The 13484-nt window shown below is 41.6% G+C and overlaps 1 long non-coding RNA gene across 1 annotated transcript in view; it reads left to right on the top strand.

Moving 5' to 3' along the window:
• The window catches only part of LOC107000227 (uncharacterized), a 186207-nt gene that overhangs the window by 8139 nt on the left and 164584 nt on the right, over nucleotides 1–13484 (top strand). Inside the window, exon 2 of the long non-coding RNA XR_001447239.3 lies at nucleotides 12848–12898. This is a non-coding gene — a long non-coding RNA (uncharacterized LOC107000227). The remainder of the gene's footprint in view (nucleotides 1–12847; nucleotides 12899–13484) is intronic.

Here is a 13484-nt window from a genome sequence, read left to right as displayed (position 1 = left end):
TTTTTATGTTTGTTTTTAGTGTAAGTGTGGACTCATGGAATCTTTCCTTTTCACTTTTGAAATAAATTCAAACTTAAAACGTGCAAAAAATAGAACAAAGAGCTTCCCCACTCTGAACCATTTGACGAAAAGTTGTTGACATCATGTCCAATATCCCTGAATACTTTAGAATATTCCTACAAACAAGGACTTCCTCCTACATAACCATGATACAACCATTTATATCAGGAAGTTAACACTGATAATTACTATCGTCTAATCCACAGACCCCATTCATTTCTCCAGTTGTTCCATTAATGTCCTTTATTGCAAGTGGATCCAGTACAGGAATACGTGTTGCATTTAGTTGCCATATCTGCTTATCTTTTTTTGGCTTTTATGACCTTGACCCTCTTAAAGGTCAGTTATTTTGTGGGATGTCCCTCAGTTTGTCTTTGCCTTATGCTTCCTTGTGAGTAGTTCATGACTTGCATTTTGGTAAGATATCATGTAAGCAAGCCTGTGTGTCCTCAATGTATCCTATGACGTGGTGTATGATTTCAATTTGTCTAACACGCTGATGTAACCTTCATTGATTAAAATGCTCTCTGCCTCAAGTTACTGCTTATAGTTACTGTCTTTCTCTTTATACTCAGTAAGTATCCTGTTGCTCATCAAACATTCACTCCATGTAAGTATCCTGTTCCTCATTAAACATTCACTCAGTAATTTTATCATTTGTTGATATTTTTAGTTGAATTTATTATTACTGTGATGATTGCCACATAGTGATTTTTCTAATTTCATCATTGTGTTTACTTTTATCAATTGACTTTCTTTTTCTTTTTTTTTCCAGATAGAGTCTCACTCTGTCACCCAGGCTGGAGTGCAGTGATGTGATCTTGGCTCGCTGCAACCTCTGCCACTGGGGTCAAGCAATTCTTGTGCCTCAGCCTCCAGAGTAGCTGGGACTACAGTCGTGCGCCAACACGCCTGGCTAATTTTTGTATTTTTAGTAGAGAATGGGGTTTCACCATGTTGGCCAGGCTGGTCTCGAAGTGAACCCAGGTGATCCACCTGCCTTGGCCTCCCAGAGTGCTGGGATTACATGTATGCCAGCACACCTGGCCTCAATTGACTTTCCAATGTAAAGAAAATTTTCCTATCTATCATCTATCTACCTACTTACTTATTCATTTATTTGTATCAGTATGGGCTTATGAATTCCCATTTTATTTAATATGTTATAATCTGTTACTAATTATATTTATTTATTTATTTATTTGAAACAGGGCCTCACTCTGTCACCTAGGCTGGAGTGTGGAGCGTGATCACAACTCACTGCATCCTAGACCTCCCAAGCTTAGGTGATTCTCCCACCTCAGCAGCCCAAGTACCTGGGACTATAGGCACGCATCACCATGCCCTGCTAATTTTTTGTGTTTTTTGTAGAGACAAGGTTTTGCCATGTTGCCCAGGCTGGATGACATTTATTTTGATGCTCAAGTTGCTCCTGATTTGGACAGTGGGAGTCCCTTCAGAGACCTTTTGACAGGTCCTCATCATTTTTTGGGCACTCCTTCACACAAGATATTCATTCTGTATTCCCTGGCCCAGTGCTGGAATCAGTTTTTGGTTTTTCTTTCCCCCTAAGAAGCACTAATTCCTATTAATGGGAAATGGAATCTAGAAACCAAGATCTGGACACTAAGTGTGGATATTGCTACCGGGTTGTGACTGCTTTTAAACACTTTTGGCCAATATAGACAGGAAATCTATACCCATGTATTTAAAATCATGACTTTATAGTGATTTCAGCACAGGGTTCTTCATCTCTAGCCCCCATTTTATATTTGCATATGAAATGCAACAGCAAAAGCTGTGGTTCCCAAAAATTTCAGTATAAATGTAGTCATTGACTCTATCCTACAATATTCAGAAAATACTTTCAGAATTCCTATGCCCATAGCACTGCCAATAACAAAACTACTAAGCAAAGTTCAAGATTTATTTGCAGTTCTTTCTGTCATTAGGCTGTTTATATGTACACAGTCCTTTCTTTCCCCTTGCATGTTTATATTATTCATTTGATATACAGCTCAATTCATGTTTTTGTTTGTATTCAATTTTTGTTTTTCTGCCAACTTTGTTAATTTAACTTTTTTGAATTTGTAAAAACACTAACATGATTCCAAAAGTCAAAACTATACAAAAAGGTTCAGTTAGAGAAGTGATACTACCTCTCCTTCCCCCTTCCCTTCCACCCTTTTCACACTCCGTCTGTAGGGAACATTATCATTAATTCTTTTTTTCTTTTTTTTTGAGATGGAGTCTTGCTTTGTAGTCCAGGCTGAAGTACTGTGGCATGATCTCGGCTAGCTGCAACCTCCACCTCCTGACTATAACCTCCACCTCGTGGGTTCAAGTGATCCTCTTGCCTCAGCCTCCAGAGTAGCTGGGATTATAGGCGTCCACCACTATACACGGCTAATTTTTGAATTTTTGTATTTTTAGTAGAGACGGAGTTTTGCCATGTTGGCCAGGCTGGTCTCAAACTCCTGACTTCATGTGATCCATCCGCCTTGGCCTCCCAAAGTGCTGGGATTACAGGCATGAACTACTGTGCCCGGCTTTATCATTAATTTCTGATTTATCCTTCCTGTGATTCTTTTTGCAAGAATTAGCTGGTGCATGCACATTTTAATGTACCCTCTCTTGGCCAGGCATGGTGGCTCAAGCCTGTAATCACAGCACTTTGGGAGTCTGAGGCGGACAGATCACGAGGTTAGGAAGTTGAGACCATCCTGGCTAACACGGTGAAACTCTGTCTCTACTAAAAATACAAAAAATTAGCTGGGCGTGGTGGTGGGCGCCTGTAGTCCCAGCTACTCGGGACGCTGAGGTAGGAGAATGCGTGAACCCAGGAGGCTGAGCTTGCAGTGAGCCAAGATCACGCCACTGCCACTCCAGCCTGGGTGACAGAGCAACACTCTGTCTCAAAAAAAAAAAAAACTTTATATATATATATACACATACACACACACATACACACACACATACATGCACCCCACTTTTGAAACATAAGTTATAAATTGTACTCTTTTACACCTTGCCTTTTTTTGGTTAACTTTATATGGCAGAAACCACATCTTTCAGTATTAAAGAGCTTGTTCTTATTTTTTTAAATAACAGCTTTATTAAGATATAATTCACATGCCATAAAATTGATCCATTTAAAGTATTTGATGCTTTTTAGTATAGTCACAGAGTCGTGTGACCATCATTACAATAAATTTTAGAACATTTTCCTCACCCCCAAAAGAACTCTGTACCCATTAGCAGTTACTCACCATTTCCCCCCAGTTTCAGCAGCCCTGGGGAGCCACCAACCTGCTTTGTGTCTATAGATGTGCCTATTCTGGACTTTTCGTGTATGTGGAATCATACAGTGTGTCATCTTTTGCCCCCGTCTTCTTTCATTTAGCATAATTTCAAGGTTCATCCACGTTGTAAAATGTATCAGTACTTCATTTCTTTTTATTGCCAAATAATATGCCATTGTGTAGATATAACACATTTTATTGCTTCATTCATCAGTTGCTGGGCACTCAAGTTGTTTCCACATTTTGTCTGTTATGAGTAATGCTGCCATGAACATTCATGCATAAGCTTTTGTGTGGATGTGCAGTTTTCATTCTCTTGGGTATATATCTGTGTTGTAGGACTTTCTCCTTAGTTCAGCTAAAAGCCAGGTTCTTGTCACACGACCATTAAAGATTAGGCTCGCAGACACTTTGAAGGGTGAGAAAGGGAGGATTTATTGGATCAAAAGGGGAAAAAGGGGGAAACAGGGACTCTCAGCAAAGCAAGGGTCCTGCTGGTAAGCTTCCAGACTCACAGACTGGAATCCCAGATACCACCTGGAACAGGAGAGGCCAGGCTCCTCCCGCCTGCAAACAGCACAAACTTCCCGAGGCTCCACCCGCAGTGCGCACTTCTGCCGGTACAGAGGCCGGTTGGAGGTTCTCCCGGGAGCACTATATACTTGGCTGTCTCATTTGGATTGGAATTGCTGGATCATATGTAACTCTATGATTAATCTTTTGAGAAACCAAAACGCTGTTTTCCACAGCTGCAGCACCAGTTTATAGTCCTATTAGCAACGTATGAGGGTGCCGAATTCTCATCGCTGTCAACACTTGTTACTATCTGACTTTTTGATTATAGCCATCTTAGTGGATGTAAAGTGATAGCACATGGTGGATTTCATTTTCATTTCGCTGAGGCCTGATAATTCCTTTTTCTCTTTTACTGCAGCACAGTACTTCTTTGTGTGGATGTACCAAAATGAACAAGGCAATTCTTGCAGTCTTTTGCCCTCTGGGAAGGCTCATTGGCCAGTGAGAGAGACAGACTCTTTTTGTTGTTGTTGTTGTTGTTGTTACAGGACTTTTAGATTTTATTTTTTTAAAATAGTATTGGTAGTTTCTGTGTTTTCTTTCTTTATTATTATTATTATACTTTAAGTTCTAGGGTACACGTGCACAACATGCAGGTTTGTTAGATATGTATACATGTGCCGTGTTGGTATGCTGCACCCATTAACTTGTCATTTACATTAGATATATCTCCTAATGCTATCCCTCCCCTCTACCCCCACCCCACAACAGGCCCCCGTGTGTGATGTTCCCCTTCCTGTGTCCAAGTATTCTCATTGTTCAGTTCCCACCTTTGAGTGAGAACATACGGTGTTTGGTTTTCTGTTCTTGTGATAGTTTGCTCAGAATGATGGTTTCCGGCTTCATCCATGTCCCTACAAAGGACATGAATTCATCCTTTTTTATGGCTACATAGTATTCCATTGTGTATATGTGCCACATTTTCTTTTTTTGTGTGTCTACTATTATTTTACTTTAAGTTCTAGGGTACATGTGCACCATGTGCAGGTTTGTTACATATGTATGCATGTGCCATGTTGGTGTGCTGCACACATTAACTCATAATTTACATTAGGTATACCTCTTAATGCTATCCATACCCCCTCCCTCCACCCCTGGCAGACCCCAGTATGTGATGTTCCCCTTCCTGTGTCAAAGTGTTCTCATTGTTCAGTTCCCACCTAAGAGTGAGAACATGCGGTGTTTGGTTTTCTGTCCTTGTGATAGTTGCTCAGAATGATGGTTTCCAGCTTCATCCATGTCCCTATAAAGGACATGAACTCATCCTTTTTATGGCTGCATAGTGTTCCATGGTATATATGTGCCACATTTTCTTAATCCAGCCTATCACTGATGGACATTTGGGTTGGTTCCAAGTCTTTGCTATTGCAAATAGTGCTACAATAAACATACGTGTGCATGTGTCTTTATAGCAGCATGATTTATAATCCTTTGGGTATATGCCCAGTAATGGGATGGCTGGGTCAAAAGGTATTTCTAGTTCTAGATCCTTGAGGAATCACCACACTGTCTTCCACAATGGTTGAACTAGTTTACAGTACCACAAACAGTGTAAAAGCGTTCCTGTTTCTCCACATCCTCTCCAGCCCCTGTTGTTTCCTGACTTTTTAATGATGGCCATTCTAACTGGTGTGAGACGGTATCTCATTATGGTTTTGATTTGCATTTCTCTGATGGCCAGTGATGATGAGCATTTCTTCATGTGTCTGTTGGCTGTATAAATGTCTTCTTTTGAGAAGGGTCTGTTCATATCCTTTGCCCACTTTTTGATGGGGTTGTTTGATTTTTTTCTTATAAATTTGTTTAAGTTCTTTGTAGATTCTGGATACTAGCCCGTTGTCAGATGGGTAGATTGTAAAAATTTTCTCCATTCTATAGGTTGTCTGTTCACTCTGATGGTAGTTTCTTTTGCTGTGCAGAAGCTCTTTAGTTTAATTAGATCCCATTTGTCCATTTTGGCTTTTGTTGCCATTGCTTTTGGTGTTTTAGTCATGAAGTCCTTGCCCATGCCTATGACCTGAATGATATTACCTAGGTTTTCTTCTAGGGTTTTTATGGTTTTAGGTCTAACATTTAAGTCTCTAATCCATCTTGAATTGATTTTTGTATAAGTTGTAAGGAAGGGATCCAGTTTCAGCTTTCTACATATGGCTAGCCAGTTTTCCCAGCACCATTAATTAAATAGGGAATCCTTTCCCCATTTCTTGTTTTTCTCAGGTTTGTCAAAGACCAGATGGTTGTAGATGTGTGGTATTATTTCTGAGGGCTCTGTTCTGTTCCATTGGTCTATATCTCTGTTTTGGTACCAGTACCATGCTGTTTTGGTTACTATGGCCTTGCAGTATAGTTTGAAGCCAGGTAGCGTGATGCCTCCAACTTTGTTCTTTTGGCTTAGGATTGTCTTGGCAATGTGGGCTCTTTTTTGGTTCCATATGAACTTTAAAGTAGTTTTTTCCAATTCTGTGAAAAAAGTAATTGGTAGCTTGATGGGGATGGCATTGAATCTATAACTTACCTTGGGCAGTATGGCCATTTTCACGATATTCATTTTCCTATCCATGAACATGGAATGTTCTTCCATTTGTTTGTGTCCTCTGTTATTTCACTGAACAGTGATTTGTAGTTCTCCTTGAAGAGGTCCTTCACATCCCTTGTAAGTTGATTCCTAGGTATTTTATTCGCTTTGAAGCAGTTGTGAATGGGAGTTCATTGATGATTTGGCTCTCTGTTTGTCTGTTATTGGTGTATAGGAATGCTTGTGATTTTTGCACATTGATTTTGTATCCTGAGACTTTGCTGAAATTGCTTATCAGCTTAAGGAGATTCTGGGCTGAGATGATGGGGTTTTCTAAATATATCGTCATGTCATCTGCAAACAGGGACAATTTGACTTCTTCTTTTCCGAATTGAATACCCTTTATTTCTTTCTGCTGCCTGATTGCCCTGGCCAGAACTTCCAACACTATGTTGAATAGGAGTGGTGAGAGAGGGCATCCCTGTCTTGTGCCAGTTTTCAAAATGAATGCTTCCAGTTTTTGCCCATTCAGTATGATATTGGCTGTTGATTTGTCATAAATAGCTCTTATTATTTTGAGATACGTCCAATCAACACCTAGTTCATTGAGAGTTTTTAGCATGAAGTGCTGTTGAATCTTGTCGAAGGCCTTTTCTGCATCTTTTGAGATAATCATGTGGTTTTTGTCTTTCGTTCTGTTTATATGATGGATTACGTTTATTGATTTGTGAATGTTGAACCAGCCTTGCATCCCAGGGATGAAGCCAACTTGATCGTGGTGGATAAGTTTTTGATGTGCTACTGCTGGATTCAGTTTGCCAGTATTTTATTGAGGATTTTTGCATTGAGGTTCATCAGGGATATTGGTCTAAAATTCTCCTTTTTGTTGTGTCTCTGCCAGGCTTTGTTATCAGGATGATGTTGGCCTCATAAAAGGAATTAGGGAGGATTCCCTCTTTTTCTATTGATTGGAATAGTTTCAGAAGGTATGGTACCAGCTGCTCTTTGTACCTCTGGTAGAATTCAGCTGTGAATCCATCTGGTCCTGGACTTTTTTTGGTTGGTAGGCTGTTAATTATTGCCTCAATTCAGAGCCTGTTATCGGTCTATTCAGGGATTCAACTTCTTCCTGGTTTAGTCGTGGGAGGGTGTATGTGTCCAGGAATTTATCCATTTCTTCTAGATTTTCTAGTTTATTTGCATAGAGGTGTTTATAGTATTCTCTGATGGTAGTTTGTATTTCTGTGGGGTCAGTGGTGATATCCCCTTTATCATTTTTTATTGTGTCTATTTGATTCTTCTCTCTTTTCTTCTTTATTAGTCTTGCTAGCAGTCTATCAATTTTGCTGATCTTTTTAAAAAACCAGCTCCTGGATTCATTGATTTTTTAAAGGGTTTTTTTGTGTCTCTGTCTCCTTCAGTTCTGCTCTGATCTTAGCTATTTCTTGCCTTCTGCTAGCTTTTGAATGTGTTTGCTCTTGCTTCTCTAGTTCTTTTAATTGTGATGTTAGGGTGTCAATTTTAGATCTTTCCTGCTTTCTCTTGTAGGCATTTAGTGCAATAAATTTCCCTTTACACACTGCTTTAAATGTGTCCCAGAGATTCTGCTATGTTGTGTCTTTCTTCTCGTTGGTTTCAAAGAACATCTTTAGTTCTGCCTCCATTTCGTTATTTACTCAGTAGTTGTTCAGGAGCAGGTTGTTCAGTTTCCGTGTAATTGAGCGGTTTTGAGTGAGTTTCTTAATCTTGAGTTCTAGTTTCATTGCACTGTGGTCTGAGAGACAGCTTGTTATAATTTCTGTTCTTTTACATTTGCTGAGGAGTGCTTTACTTCCAACTATGTGGTCAATTTTGGAATAAGTGTGATGTGGTGCTGAAAAGAATGTATATTCTGTTGATTTGTGGTGGAGAGTTCTGTAGATGTCTGTTAGGTCTGCTTGGGACTTCAATTCTTGGATATCCTTGTTAACTTTCTGTCTCATTGATCTGTCTGATGTTGACAGTGGAGTGTTAAAGTCTCCCATTATTATTGTGTGGGAGTTTAAGTCTCTTTTTTAGTCTCTCAGGACTTGCTTCATGAATCTGGGTGCTCCTGTATTGGGTGCATATATATTTAGGATAGTTTGCTTTTCTTGTTGAATTGATCCCTTTACCACTATGTAATGGCCTTGTTTGTCTCTTTTGATCTTTGTTGGTTTAGAGTCTGTTTTACCAGAGACTAGGATTGCAACCCCTGCTTTTTTTTGTTTCCCAATTGCTTGGTAGATCTTCCTCCATCCCTTTATTTTGAGCCTATGTGTGTCTCTGCACAAGAGATGGGTCTCCTGAATATAGCACACTGATGGGTCTTGACTCTTTATCCAATGTGCCGGTCTGTGTCTTTAAATTGGAGCATTTAGCCTATTTACATTTAAGGTTAATATTGTTATGTGGGAATTTGATCCTGTCATGATGTTAGCTGGTTATTTTGCTCATTAGTTGATGCAGTTTCTTCCTAACATCAATGGTCTTTACACTTTGGCATGTTTTTGCAGTGGCTGGTACTGGTAGTTCCTTTCCATGTTTAGTGGTCACTTCAGGAGCTCTTGTAAGGCACGCCTGGTGGTGACAAAAATCTCTGAGCATTTGCTTGTCTGTAAAGGATTTTATTTATCCTTCTCTTATGAAGCTTAGTTTGGCTGGATATGAAATTCTGGGTTGAAAATTCTTTTCTTTAAGAATGTTGAATATTGGCCCTCACTCTCTTCTGGCTTGTAGAGTTTCTGCTGAGAGATCTGCTGTTAATCTGATGGGCTTCCCTTTGTGGGTAACCCGTCCTTTCTCTCTGACTGCCCTTAACATTTTTTTCCTTCATTTCAACTTTGGTGAATCTGATGATTATGTGTCTTGGAGTTGCTCTTCTCAAGGAGTATCTTTGTGGCATTCTGTGTATTTCCTGAATTTGAATGTTGGCCTGCCTTGCTAGGTTGGGGAAATTCTCCTGGATAATAGCCTGAAGAGTGTTTTCCAACTTGGTTCCATTCTCCCTGTCACTTTCAGGTACATCAATTGGACGTAGATTTGGTCTTTTCACATAGTCCCATATTTCTTGGAGGCTTTGTTCACTTCTTTTTACTCTCTTTTCTCTAAACTTCTCTTCTCACCTCATTTCATTCATTTGATCTTCAATCACTGATACCCTTTCTTCCACTTGATGGGATTGGCTACTGAAGCTTGTGCATGGGTCATGTAGTTCTCGTGCCATGGTTTTCAGCTCCATCAGGTCATTTAAGGTCTTCTCTATGCTGTTTATTCTAGTTAGCCATTCGTCTAATCTTTTTTCAAGGTTTATAGCTTCTTTGCAATGGCTTCAAACATCCTCCTTTAGCTGGGAGAAGTTTGTTATTACTGATCGTCTGAAGCCTTCTTCTCTCAACTCGTCAAAGTCATTCTCTGGCCAGCTTTGTTCCATTGCTGGCCAGGAACTGCAATCCTTTGGAGAAGAGGTGCTCTGATTTTAGAACTTTCAGCTTTTCTGCTCTGGTTTCTTCCCACCTTTGTGGTTTTATCTACCTTTGGTCTTTGATGATGGTGATATACAGATGGGGTTTTGGTGTGGATGTCCTTTCTGTCTGTTAGTTTTCCTTCTAACAGGGAGGACCCTCAGCTGCAGGTCTGTTGGTGTTTGCTGGAGGTCCACTCCAGACCCTGTTTGCCTGGGTATCACCATCAGAGGCTGCAGAACAGCAAATATTTCAGAACGGAAAATGTTTCTACCTGATCCTTCCTCTGGTAGCTTTGTCTCAGAGGGGCACCCGGCCGTATGAGGTGTCAGTTGGCCCCTACTGGGAGGTGTCTCCCAGTTAGGCTACTCGGGGGTCAGGGACCCACTTGAGGAAGCAGTCTGTCCATTCTCGGATCTCAAATTCCGTGCTGGGAGAAGCACTACTCTATTCAAAGCTGTCAGACAGGGACGTTTAAGTCTGCAGAAGTTTCTGCTGCCTTTTGTTCAGCTATGCCCTGCCCCCAGAGGTGGAGTCTACAGAGGCAGGCAGGCCTCCTTGAGCTGCAGTGGGCTCCACCCAGTTCGAGCTTCCCAGCGGCTTTGTTTACCTCTCAAGTCTCAGCAATGGCGGACGCCCCTCCCCCAGCCTCGCTACCACCTTGCAGTTCGACCTCAGACTGCTGTGCTATCAGTGAGCGAGGCTCTGTGGTCCTGTGGGTCCGTCCGAGCCAGGTGTGGGACATAATCTCCAGTTGTGCCATTTGCTAAGACCATTGGAAAAGCGCAGTATTAGGGTGGGAGTGTCCCAATTTTCCAGGTACCATCTGTCATGGCTTCCCTTTGCTAGGAAAGGGAATTCCTCGACCTCTTGCGCTTCCCGGGTGAGGTGATGCCCCGCCCTGCTTCAGCTCACACTCCCTGGGCTGCACCCACTGTCCAACAAGCCCCAGTGAGATGAACCCGGTACCTCTGTTGGAAATGCAGAAATCACCTGTCTTCTGCATCGCTCACTCTGGGAGCTATAGACTGGAGCTGTTCCTATTCGGCCGTCTTGGTACAACCAAGACAGACTCTTAAACTAATAATTGGAACATATCACTAGAACAATTACTGAGGTAAGGACAGGGCACCCCAGAAGGAAAAAGGGGGAAGAAACTCACCCTAACTGTGAGGTAAAAGTTGTTTTTTTGAGACAGAGTCTTGCTCTGTCACCAGGCTGGAGTGCAGTGGCGCAATCTCAGCTCACCGCATCCTCCACCTCCCAGGCTCGAGCAATTCCCCTGCCTCAGCCTCCCAAGTAGCTGGGACTACAGGTGCCTGCCACCATGCCCAGCTAATTTTTTGTATTTTAGTAGAGATGAGGTTTCACCACATTGGCCATGATGGTCTCGATCCCCTGACCTCATGATCCGGTCGCCTCGGGCTCCCAAAGTGCTGGGATTACAGGAATGAGCCACTGCCCCTGGCTGAGGTGAAGGTTTTAAAGAGAGGTGAGTCTAAAGAATAACTTGGAGGTGGTGAGAAGAGCCTTTGCCAAGCAGAGATGCTTCAAAGAGCTTGTGTGCCTAAAGATTCAGCTCTCCTTCCCTATATTCAGTATGCTTACGACATCACCCGTGGGCTACTTATGAGAGTGAATCTTTACAACAGCACATGTGGGCTACTTATCAAAGTTAATCTTCCCCCCCCCCCGCCGCCCCATACAGCTAATTTTCATTCTTCCTAGCAATACAGGAGGTAAGGGAGAAGGACTGGCAGGAAGGTTAAATTTTCTGTGATTGCATTGGCCTGTCAATACATGAAAGGTATAATAAAACAAAGCACTGAGTGCCATAATATGTCTAAATTGTAATTAAATACCTTGCGATCCATGCCAAGTTCTTCCCTTTGTGGGTATAAATACATAATGATGATCTAGATTTATTTTGCTGGCATCTGACCGTAATGAAATCAACTTGGATCGCTCTCATTTCCTTAATCCACTTCTAAATTCCTGCTAGGTAAGTCACAAGTTGGCTGGCATGTCTATGAGAAGAGTAGAGTCCTGACTTGTTCTGGGTTTGCATGTGGCTGGCTTGACTGGGGGAACCCTGTACCCCAGTAGGTGGACTATTCCTATCTCTCTTCTCAAGGATTTGGCTGGGTGCCAGGTCTGGACCATTTACAGCTGAGTTCATTCTATCACCATCCCAGGTGCCTGGTTGTGACAGGAAGAATCGGGTTCCTGGTCTGATTTTTGAGCCTTGCTCCTTGGACAAGCTGTGGACATTTGTCTGGTTTATTAATGGCCCTCTGCTTGCTCTACCCAGGCACTCTGGGGATGGTTGTAGTAAGATGTAAACTGAAAAGTTCTTCTGGCCCTGCTGGCTTGTCTGATCATTGTCTGCTCATTTATTCAAAATTTCATTTTCAGATTCTGTGAGGATGATGTCTGCTAATGCCTAGTGCTGACACTGGCCTCAACCAGGACACAGAATCCTCTTGTTCTCTTAGGTTCAACATACCCTGACTCAGGACCCTAAAAGTGCTTGCATCAGAGTGTTCTACTCAAATTCACCTACAATAAAGGTGATCCCCAAAAGCCCAGAAACCAGTAATTTAAAAGGAGCAAGAAACTGGGACTGGAAGTGTTTGGGACAGGAGACTTAACATTTCATTTGTCTGTACTATGCAGTTTTGTTTTGTTTTTTTCCCTAAACAAAGCATACATATTAATTACATGAAAAAGAAAAAATAAATTCACTCTGAATTTTTAGCCTAGAAACGATGTCCTTTCTTCAGATTAGGCTAGCATCGAAGCCCCTCTCGTCGCTTTCTTCAGAGGCCAGCAGCAGGACTCTTTTCTCTGACTGTTGTCACTTGCCTTTTCTCATACTTAACTCTAAGAGCTTCTTCTCTTTTTCCATGCAGATGTCAGAAAGGAAAAAAAAATGTATAACAGAGGGCATCTGCCTACTGCAGGTGAGTACTCACTGGGAGTGAGATCATGCGGTGAAGTGGCTGAGAACACACGACATAGGGGTTAGGCTGATGTGACGAGATCCTGACAAGCTACTTGTGGCTCAGCAAGACCTCAGAGAAAAGCATCCTTCACCTTGGCCCTGAGTGGCCTTTGCTTCTCCTTTCTTTAAAACAATAATAATCTCTAACACTTATTAGGCATCCACCATTGTGCTAAACTCTTTAACTCCATGATCTCATTTAATTCTTGCAACGTTCCTGTAAAATGGAGACTAATAAACCCATTTCACAGATGAGGAGACTGAAGTTCAGAAAGGTAATATTATCTGTTCCAGAGTCACCTAGCTAGTTAGAAATACATAGAGCTAGAATTCAAACCCAGGATGGTCTGACTCCAGAATTGAAACTGGTAACCACCATGCCAGACTGTTTTTTCTGGTATAGTGCACTTTTTAGATGTGTACTGAAACATTATGAGGTGTTCAATAAATCCAATTTGAAAATATTCATTGGCCTGGCGTGGTGGCTCACGCCTGTAATCCCAACATTTTGGGAGGCCAAGGTGGGTGGATCATTTAAGGTCAGA

This window comes from Macaca mulatta, chromosome 9 (assembly GCF_049350105.2).
Source record: "Macaca mulatta isolate MMU2019108-1 chromosome 9, T2T-MMU8v2.0, whole genome shotgun sequence".
Classification (NCBI taxonomy): Eukaryota; Metazoa; Chordata; class Mammalia; order Primates; family Cercopithecidae; genus Macaca; species Macaca mulatta.
The sequence above is the reverse complement of the archived record's forward strand: the minus strand, read 5'-3'. Positions and strand labels throughout refer to the sequence as shown.